The sequence below is a fragment of the Rousettus aegyptiacus genome, unplaced genomic scaffold (genome assembly GCF_014176215.1).
Source record: "Rousettus aegyptiacus isolate mRouAeg1 unplaced genomic scaffold, mRouAeg1.p scaffold_m13_p_4, whole genome shotgun sequence".
Classification (NCBI taxonomy): domain Eukaryota; kingdom Metazoa; phylum Chordata; class Mammalia; order Chiroptera; family Pteropodidae; genus Rousettus; species Rousettus aegyptiacus.
Window position 1 is genome coordinate 141,615,998 of NW_023416307.1, and position 11,398 is coordinate 141,627,395.

The 11,398-nt window shown below is 32.9% G+C and overlaps 1 protein-coding gene across 5 annotated transcripts in view; it reads left to right on the top strand.

The window, feature by feature from the left end:
* The window catches only part of CMC1 (C-X9-C motif containing 1), a 78,699-nt gene that overhangs the window by 24,014 nt on the left and 43,287 nt on the right, over window positions 1-11,398 (top strand). The window lies entirely within an intron of this gene.

Sequence of the window (11,398 nt, forward strand, 5' to 3'; positions counted from 1 at the left end):
CATTTGAACACAAAAGCAGTGAATCACATAGCTTGAAAGTTGAAAATATTGTTAAAACGAATAAACATTATTAACATTAACTGAGTTATAGCTGCTCTGCCAATACTTCATTAACAAGTTATTACTTTCCTAGTTTTCATAGACATCAACTTTCAATTATTTTGGTGTAAGAGACTTAAATTCTTTCATCTTATGAGAAATTAATCCAAAGTTAAATAAGATCTAAACAGTACTATCCCATTGTATATAAAATCTGAGTACAAAATCACAGTTCACTTAAGCTACGCAGTGATCCTCCAGTTGTATTTGGCATTCTTTCCAGATAATCAGAGCCTGTGACTGATAAACTTCTTGCAAATACACACCAATGATTATATTTGGACTGAAATACAATCTTATAGGAACCTCGTCTGTTGGAAAGATAATAAAGGGGAATCTTAACTTGTATAAAATTCTGGAATATATTGGACTGGTAGATTTAGAACTATTTAAAAAATAATTAGTTCTTTTTCAAGGTAGAATTTGCTTCAAACTGTAATGTATAAAACAGGTAATAGCAATTTTACTTTATTATGTTTAATTTCATTACATTACAGAATACATTTACATTTACAGTGTAAATTACATGAAAACAGTATGTTTTTATGAAGTGGATTTTAATTTGGGTATTATAGGTCACCGTTGTAGCCTCATCTGTAACTCCTCTTCCAGTTCATTTTTGTAGTTTACTTTTTTAAAATACAGAGTAAATCCTAAATGATCTAAAGAAGTAGTTCTAAATAGTAGTGATTTCTTATGTTTAGTCATAATTTCAGAATATCATTCAATTAAATAGATATTCGAGAAATTTTGTTCTCATACCCATAAACAAGTTTTTATCTGGCATCATATTTTAATATATTGGTTGTCTCCAATGTGTCAGTATTTGGTAACACTATTTGCATATGTTTTAGTGTTAGTTATTACATCACTAAAAATTTATTTTTACAAAGCAAAAACAGGATTTTCAGGTTCTTTTAAGCACTTGAATGGAACCTTAGGGTTATATGAAACATACTCAGTCAAAAATATTTACTGAATATTTCCTGTATTTCAGTCACTATTATATGAACAGTGAATAAAATAGACAAAAATCTTTACTCTTATAGCTCTTACACATCAATGAAGGAAGGAGACAACATTATGTTAATATAAGCAAACATAAATGATCTAGAGAAGAATAAAGTTGAATAAAAGTAATGAGGGATACCAATGTTACAGTGGGGCCGCGATTGTTAATAGATGGTTAGTAAAGGTCTTACTGACAAAGTGACATTTGGACAAAAGTTTTCAAGAAGGTGAAGGAATGACGCCTGGAGTTATCTCTGGGAAGAATGATGTAAACAGAAGGAAAAGCACATGGAAAGACTAAAGCACTAGGTGAGGCTGGCCTGTTTGGGGAACACCAAAAAGGTTACTCTGGTTAGAGTGAGGTGAGTGAGGAAGAGAGTGGGAAGTGAGGAGTTCAGCCATGATTGGGGGCAGAATCATTTTGGGTTTTGGAGGTACTAAGGAGAAATGGAAAGATATCGATGGCTTAAAGCAGTGGATCCTTAGATAGGGTCTGATTTATAACTTAATAGCATCACTCACTGCTATGTTGAGAATAGATGAAACGGTGTAAGGGCAAAATCCGGGACACCACATTAAGGATGCGAGTACGATGATGCAAGTGACAGATGATAAGGGACTAGAAGTGGGGTAGCAATGAAGATGATGAGAATGGGCACATCCGGGATATATTTTGAAGATGGAGGCAAGAGAGAAAGAGATGACTCCCTTTTGTTTGTCCTGAACAAATTTAAAGATGGAGTTGTGGTTAACAGAGATGAGAAAGATTGTATGTGGAAATTTTATTATTTCATTTTAGTTTTTGGTTATTGAAAAATCAGGAGTTTAGTTTTAGATGTGTTAACTTTGAGGTATCTAGGAAGCATCTAAGTTTGAAATCATTGTATTAGGGGTAAAAATCACTCTCATAAAGGGAAACAAAGGAGTAGAATGTTTATCCAGCTGGGATGGTTCTGGTGGTTTTCTAATATACTTGTATAAATAGTGCAACTTTTCTCAGTTGCACTATTTATAATTTGGCATAAATTTTTAGTTTGGACAGTGATAAATTAAAAACTGACATTTTTATTTCTTGATTTTCCTTTTAAGATTCTGCATAGACCAGTTCCCTCCCAGGACAAATCATAAATACACTGATTTGTTAATTCAACAAACTATAGTTCAATAATACTTTGTGCAATTTATGGTGCTAATTACAGTGGAGAATACAAGGAAATGGGCTCGTACCACAATAAAGAACTTACCTATTCAGTATCATATGACCTGTTAATATATCAGAGTTGATATTAGAACCCAGGTATCCTAATTCCCAGTGTAGTGCTCTTTCCATTATAGTGTAGCATTTGATTAAGTCAAAGGTAGCAAATACAGTTTATCTGTGTCAACTATAATCAGTTGAAAGTGACTGTCTAACATACTGAGTGGGATCAATCAGAAAGAGTGTCATTAGATCAATTAGCTGTGTCTGTCAAGAGCAGCTGATTTGGTAGGTGATGATATGTTTTGCCTGGTATTTGTTCTTACTGGCCTATGTGCCAGTTTATTTCTAGTTACTACTTTTTAGTTGTTGAATTGCACTTGCTATGGGTTATTTATCCCAGACTTCACCAAGATGGAAAAGTTATTTTCTTCCTACAGCTTAAGTAATTTTTTATTTTAATTTTATTTTCTGGGAACACTTGTAATATTTCTTCTTGAAGCACTCTTTTTTGGGGCTGTAGCCCTATGTATGCAAACTGCAAGCCATTTACTCATTTAAAAATGCAGTCATTCATGCCTGCATAGCATAATAATTAGACTTATGTCTTGAACTTAAATGTTTTCTTGATTTTTATAATTTATAATTAATGATATCTACTTCTTTGATGTTTAGTTTATACTGAAATTGAAACCCTTTTCTTGATTTTCATTACCTTATATCTTCTTATGAAAAATATCATCCAATAAAATATTATGTGGTAATTAAATTAATTTTATGAAGGATCATTAACAAACGTGAACATGTTCTTATGCTATTTTTAAAAAGCATGATATAAAATTATATACATGGCGATAACAAAATGATATGCAGGAAAAAAGAAATACATTCAAAATTTAATAATAAGTATCTGTAAATATGGGAAAAAGAAGGTAGATCATAGGTTTTCTTTTTCTGTGCGTGGTTTTTTTCATATTCTCTGAAATGAAAACATCACTTCCTTTAAATAAACTTCTTATATCCTGCATGTACAGATTATAAGTGTATATAGCTTGGCGAATTATGATAGAGTAAACATATCTGTGTAACCACTATTGAGGTCAAGCAATAGAAATTACCAGAAGCCAGCCTTCTTTCCAGTCACCTCCCAATCACCATCCTTTTCCTCCTCCCTAAAGGTAGCCACCATTTTGAATGCACACTGCATAAATTCTTTTTAATTTAAATGAAGTCATAAAGTATGTGCCCTTTTGTCTCTGACTTCTTTTGTTCATCATTATGTTTGTTAGATTTCTCCATGTTTTTGCATGTAATAATTTTCATTGTCATATAGTACCATTATATAAAGTGCTATAATCTATTTACCCATTCTACTGGGATGGATATTTAGATCTTTTCCGGCTTTTATTCAAATAATGCCACTATGAACATTCTTGATTATGTCCTGTGGTACCCATGTTCCATAGGGGATTTCTGGGTTTCATATGAAATATATAATTTAAACTTCAGTAGATAATGTTAAATTATCTTCCAAATGACTGGAAATATACCCAAGTTTTAAAAACATAAAGGAATATGGAAGGAGGAATGATTATGGGTGATTTCTATAGGTTTTTAAAAAATTCTCCATAATGAATATGTATTTCCTTAAAAAACGAAACTATAAAGAATCAAGTATTATATTTTATAATACAAAAACTCTTAAGTATAGAAAAAGTAAATTTTTCTGTATGTCATATCTATAAACATAATAGAAAGGCCACAAAATAGGAAAATATATTTCTTTTTTAAATTAAAATTATTAGTTGGCTTGGTTAATAGAATCAAATAGGTTTCAGGTGTACAATTAAATAATACATCATATGTATATGGCATTGTGTGTTCACTACCCAATGTTACATTTTCTTCCATTACCAAATGGAAAATATATTTCTAACATATGTGACAAAGGTTTGATATCTTTAGTATATAAAGATTTACTATCAGTAAGGAATTGATAAATATCCAATTTAGCAAATAAGCAAAGGACACAAAGTTTCTTTTTCATAAAATATATATTATTAAAATGAAAAATATTTGAACTGACTTTTGTGGGTTAATTACAAACCACCATATGTAACCTATAAACTTGATATTATTTGAAAATTCATAGTGGAGAAGTTGGCTTCTGCCGTGGCCTAATAGCTCTTACCACACCTGCCCTTCTGTAGAAAACAACTATAAACTATGAAGAAAATTTAAAAAAAACTACCTGAAGGCATTAAAGAGTAAACAAGAGCAGATGGAAAACAGAGGGGAATCAAACACTGAAGGATAGGAATAGCACTGGGTGAGTCGCTGCCCTGTTGAGTGGCTGAGACGCTGACCAAAACAAAGACAGAAAAGCTTCAGTCTTGCTATGGTAAAGAACCAAGCACAGGGTTTGGTGTAACTGCAGGCCCTGGAAAATTTGTATTTATGTATGCTGGGATGAGGGGGAGGGGAAGAGCATAAATCCTAACACAGGGAGAACCAGAGAGAAGCAGCCTCAAATTCTGTACCTAAATTTTGCCTATATCTCTGTCTCATTTCTGAACTACATATGGGGTTGAATTCCAGGGAGTTCAGGTAAGGCTAAAAGAACTAAACCAAAATTTGAGCTGTTACCCACTGTACATTGTAGGGGAGACAGTTCCACAGTTTGAGTTCAGAGAAGAAAATTGCTTAAATGATAAAGAAAGAAAAAAAATTCTTCAGAGAAACAGAACCGAAGCCAAACTTTTTACATATCACTGACAATATTCATGATACAATGCTAAATTATTCTGTGTGCACAGAAACAGGAAAATATGACCCATTCCCAATAAAAACCAAGGGAAGGTAACCTCAAGATTACTAAGATGTTAGAATTAGCAGGTAAGGATTTTAAATTAGCTGTTATAATTGTGTTAGAATGTAAAGGAAAATATGATTGCAATGAATAAAAAGACAAGAAATCTTAACAGATTTCAAAACAATAAAAAGCCAAATTGAAGTTCTAGGACTGAAAAAATACAGTATTTGATGTAAAAACTTCAGAATGAAAGTGGCAGGAATCATAAACCTAAAGATAGATCAATAGAAATATCCAATCTAGGGAACAGAAAAAAAAAAAGATAAAAAATGATAAACAGAATCTCAGGGACCTTTAGGACAGCATCATATGGATAACCTTTCTGTAACTGGAATTGTATACCTGCCAGAATGGTTACAATGAAAACACTGACAGTATTCTCTAAATACACACCTGCCCAGTGACCCAGAAACTGCTTAGGAGAAATGAAACATATCTGTACAATAATACTTATGTTAGCTTATTTATGATAGCCAAAAATTGAAAATAGCTTACATACCTCTCAAGAGGAGAAGGGATTATTTATAGTATACTAATACAGTGGAATACTATTCAGTAGTAAAATCGAATAAACTGTTATGCACAATAGCAGAGCTGAATCTCAAAACTATTATTCTGAGAGAAATGTAAATATAAAAGAAATATGTAAGAGTTCACACTTTTAAAAATATGTGGAACAGGAAACATTTTTATGGTGTTCTAGAATAGGCTAAACATTGGGGTGGGAATGGGACAGTTATTGATTGGGAAGCGGCATTAAAGGAACTTTCTAGAGTGATATTAATGGTCTGTATTTTGTTGATTCGTGTTGCACAGGTGTATACTTTTGTTTCATTGAGTGCTATGTTTCAGATTTGTTTATTCCATTGTATATAAATTTCAACTAAGAAAAAAGTAAACAAATACAGCACTCTAGCCATGTGCATGATGAAGTATTTGTGGGTAAGAAAATATAATATATAATGTTGACAAGGTTTTGGAGAAGCAGGTATTTATACTGCTGGCTAGGAAAGGAAATTAGCACAATATCATGAAAAAGGTTCATGAATATTTTAAAAAATGAACAAAAATTTATAAATGTGCTATGCCTTGACCTAGCAATTCTACTAGTAGAAGTGCCTTAACCTAAGAGAAGTTTAGATCTGTTTTCTAGTAAGAAATGAAAAGCATTTGACGTCTCTCCTTTCTCCTTCCCTCTCTCCTCTCTTCTTCTCTTCCAAGCAAAAGACTTTATATAATCAGAATTGAAAGAAGATAAATTCTGCAGCAGAACGAAAGATACATTGACTACTTTCCTTGCTAAATGGTTGGCTTTCTGTGTTTTTTCTTTAGAAACTAGAAGCTGCTGTTCATGAAAGTGACAGGCAATGATGTGTGTTTGCCAGAGCTAAAGGGACATCCATCTCAAACTGCCGTAGCATAACCTGTGGCATTTATGAAAAGTGTCAGGCTGCTGTGAGGATGAACATTAACTACAATATAGTATTTCTACTTCGTTAACAGTGGCATAATCTTTTTTTCATTCTTATAGGTGTCCTTAGGCACGTTATTATTCATTATCTTTTTTAGAGAAATTGATAAGTCAGGTTTGTCAGATTTTTAAATCTAACTTGTTATTTTATTTTAAATTCCCTAAAAGCTGAACAAAAACCTCTTCGGTCTAAGAATGGCGGAATAGCTAAACAGCAATTTATTCTCGTAACAGCAGTTGACTTCTGCGCACATAATCAAAGTTCACGTTGTCAAGGGGTTCCCCAGTCAACACCATAGCTTTACTTTGTGTTCTAATATAATAATACCTGTGTTCTTACCTTTAAAATGCATGAATGAATAATCTGTTTACATATAATTTTTTTATTCCTTTGATTTTCCACCATAACTTTAAAACCAGTTCTAATGATGACCAAGCTGAAAAACAAGGCACAAATTTTTCTCTGAATCCACGCTATTACACTTTTTATTACTTTAAATATTTCTACTAGTGATGCTTGAGAAAAATCTTCTTGGATTTGACTTATTAGGAATATTATCTCTCTACAGGATTTCTAGGTCACTACACACATGTTCAACTTCCTCTTGACTTTCTCATTTGGCCATGTGTTTATTACATGGTATTTCTGTAGTTCAACCCCATATTTACACCTCCCTAGTCAGTAACATTGCCGAAGAACCAAGTCTTGCATTGAGTTTAAGTGTTGAGTAAAATCTTTAAATCTCATCTATTCTGATGTCCATTGTATAAAAGAGATTGGGTAATTGATTAGCCTTAGGTCAAACTGTGGGTTAATATCAAATATGAATTAGAATTCAGTTCTCTGCAAAACATATTGCCTCACTCTTAGTTGTCTAAGCCTAGTGGATCCTTGGGCCCAGGTGATTTCATTTCCATTCTGACTGACTTTTCAGTCAGACAGCAGCCCTTTATTGTGGAAGATGCCTTTATTGGATCAGTAGGAACAATTCTATTCCAACTCAGTACACATTAATGCAGTTACAGGCCTTGCTTACTTTTCTCATCACTCACCTACACGAACTGAGCTAGACCATCCTAGAAGAACAAGACTGTATTTGGGAAGTCGATACTCACATTAAAGGGAGCTAGACGTTCACTGAATCCTACATTGTGTCAGGAGAGGGTACAAACTCAAGATATGTTGCATCCTATTCTTTGCCTAACATATGTCCTACAGATTTCCAAGCTCATAAAATTAAAACTTTTGAAAAATTGTATTTCTGATTGTATTGAAGGTTGGGCTAACCATACTTTTTAATGTACTAGTATAAAAATTCAGAACTAGTTGTTTTTCTCTTATTTTGGCCTCCAGAGACTATATGTTAAACTTATAAGGTTGATTTATTAAGGAACCTCTTTAATTTCATTAGTATCCCATAATTTTCAGAATGGATCTATTTACCCAAGGCCTCAGTGATAAAGGCTTCATGCCATTTCTTCTGTGTTACCTTTTCCTCCCACATCTTCTTTGGTAAAATCTATTCAGAGGATGAGATTCAAATCATCATATTTTTATGATAATCATCATGATTATGATTGGAAGTGCATTTGATTTTCATCTTTCACATATAGGCTAGATCAGTGGTCCTCAGCCCTTGCTGTGCATCAGAATTATCTGGGAATCTTTTAAAAATACCAATGCACAGGTTCCTCTCCACAAGGAAATGTATTTTACAAAGCTCTCAGAGTAGTTGAATATTCTTCCAAGATTTGAGAAATAAGGGATTCACCAGAGGCACAGAGTTACCTCTTGAAGCAGCACATAGTAACAGGCCATATGGATTTTATTCCTGTCATTAGCTCACTTTGTATACCCTTTTTTTTTTTTAAATTGCAAGTATAGCTGAGAATGCTGTATTAGTCTCAGGTATACTACATAGCGATTTGACATTTGTGTAGCCTATCAAGTGATCACCACGATAAGTTTAGTAACCATCCGTCACTGTACAAAGTTCTTACGGTATTATTGACTATATTTCTATTCTGTATATTACAACCTCTTGATTGACTTATTTTATAACTTGATGTTTATACTTCTTAATCATTTCACATATTTTAAAATTACATACTTCACTACCTAGAGCACTCTTTTTCATATGAACTGTCAGTTTTGGGTTGTTTGGTTGTTGTAGCTAAGTCTGTGTGTGTGTTTTCTATTTCTTGAACCTTTATTTCCCTTACTCTCATCACGGAAGTTGAGCCCCAGATTATACTGGCATTCAAGTTCTTTTCCAGTGCACCAGAGATTCTTAGCAAACTTGTAGGAAATGGAGAACCCAAGTAAACTCTTGTAGTTTTCAACCTGGACCCCCTTTTCATCCTATGAATTATATGACTCTTCCTTGTTCCTCTTTCCTGTTCTGAAAATTACTAACCTCATGGCACACAAACTTCACTCCTCAGTAGCCTTTCTCTCCTCTGTGTTCCATCACACCATTCTTTGGTTTGTCAAATTTCATGGAGAGATTCTTATCTAAATGAGCAGACATTGGTTTGTGATTGTTTTAGATCCCTGAGTCCACCGGATGTAATGTGAATAATTAGTTTACAAACTGAGTGAAGAAAATTATTGTGACTCGGTGAAAAAGACTTTAACCAGCACGTGTTTGTGTATTCTCTTTCCCCACCGAGATGGTGGTTCTGGCGCTGAGCGCAGTAGATAAAGAGCCGCTGGTGACATGCCCTGCTGGGAAGGAAGGCCTTGTATGGTGACACATTTATTTATGTTCAAAAACTGCTTATGGATTAAGTGAGAATTTTCTCAGCGTGTACGTATTATGGAGTATGTATACAAATATGAAAATATTTTTAAAAATCTTACTTGGATTAAAAGGAAACCACATGATTTATTGTTATCAATTTATAATTATAATCTTGTATATCTTCTAAGTAAATTCTCATCTTATTTTATTACATACATATTAGACTTGCATCTGCCCAGTTTCTGAGTTTCACTAAGAAAAGGCCGAGTTGTATAGGTTTGTGGCCTTGCAAACTAGTATTATTTCACATTGGTACAAAATTTTTTTTTTGCTACATCAGTATTTTGAGTGGACCTAATTGACTGTCAACGCTTCTACTTCATGATTTAGCTGTCTTAGACATAGAAAACCTCTTCATAGTTTTTACCTTGAAAGATCATTGGTTTTACTTATGATGGGTTATACTGAGTGGTTTGCGTAGGGTTAATTGTTACTAAGCCTGGATTCTTCACCTTTTTTTCTCCCTATACATTTTAACATGCCATTTAATGAATGTAAAGTTATGCAAAGCATTATATTAAATAGATTTGTTAAGTATGTCTTTCTTATCTGCTACATAGTTCCTACTGAGAATGTTGATATTCAGATACTCCTTTATGATATGTGTTATTCAGGAATATGCCTATAAGAATATACCATATTTTTGATCTTTGAATTATCACTGTTAAAGAATACGTTCCATAATGATATTTTTTTTTTTTATTAGCAGGTAGAATATCTGTTTTCTTCTTTCCATTTCCCTTTTGTTTTGAAGGAAAAGTTCCAAGATATAAGGAAATAGGTCATTGTATTATAAACTGGTTAGGAACTGAAGTATATTGTTATTGTGAAGGAAAAATTGAAGCTCAGTTGCCCTCTAGGGGTTAAGTTTTAACACAGCACATGAAGAAGTAATTTAATGAGATCTGTTCAGGGAGGGGTAGATCTGCCGGATGGGGAGCTCTATTTTTCATTTTCTGTTACAGTGTGACTGTCAACAGCAAGTTGATTTTGACTCTGTATTGCAAAAGAGAACATGTCACTTTTGTAACCTACAGACAAAATAACTAAACATCTTTTTTAAGTTTTGGGGGGTTTGTTTTTAAAGTCAGAGCACCTGTGCCAGAATAGTCCAGCTATCAACGTATTTTCAAGAATTATTTGGTGGACCAATTCATAAATTCATTTCTAACACTCTCTCGTCTCCTCAGTGTCATGTTTATAGTACTTTTAGGTTAGCTCCCTCCCCTTCTGCCAAAATTCAGTACAGACCTCAGTAAATTCAGCAAAGTGGTTTAATCATGAATCTTTATGCTTTCAGAATACGATCATGAAAGTTTTTTCTTTTGGATTCAGCACTTTCGATTCATATCTTTGGGTTGATGAAACTACTTCTAGTCTGAAACACGTTGGCTGTTTGCTTTCTAGCCTAAATAGTACCCAGCTTTGAATTGATTGAGGTCCAGGTAATTCTTTTTGGAATCTGTGTCTGGTACAAAGTGCTCTACTTTGTAATTGTAGAATTAGACTCTTACTGTTTGGTAAGAGAGAAGAATTTTTTTTTCATTATTGAAAGTGTTAATTAACTAAATTGGTTAAATAATGGAGTTTATTTTGTCTGCAGATATTTAAATGTTTTGAATATTTGAGCACATTTCAGTATCAAATGTGAAAATTCACATATTGATGTATTTTTAAAAGATTCCTGTGATTTATGTGTATATACTTTAATAGTGTTCTTACATTCCTTTTAATATATAATGTTTTTGTTACCTCTGTAATCATATTGAGCTTTTTAATATTTCCCCATGGTTATCAAAAAACCTCTACTAAAATTGTCATAACCTATTTTTTATCATTAATTTATCTTATTTTTAAAGTTCAAGTTTTATCTATTAATTACTTAATATCTGAAAAACCCTATTGGATTTTGATATATATGAACATATTAAATTGAGTATAAA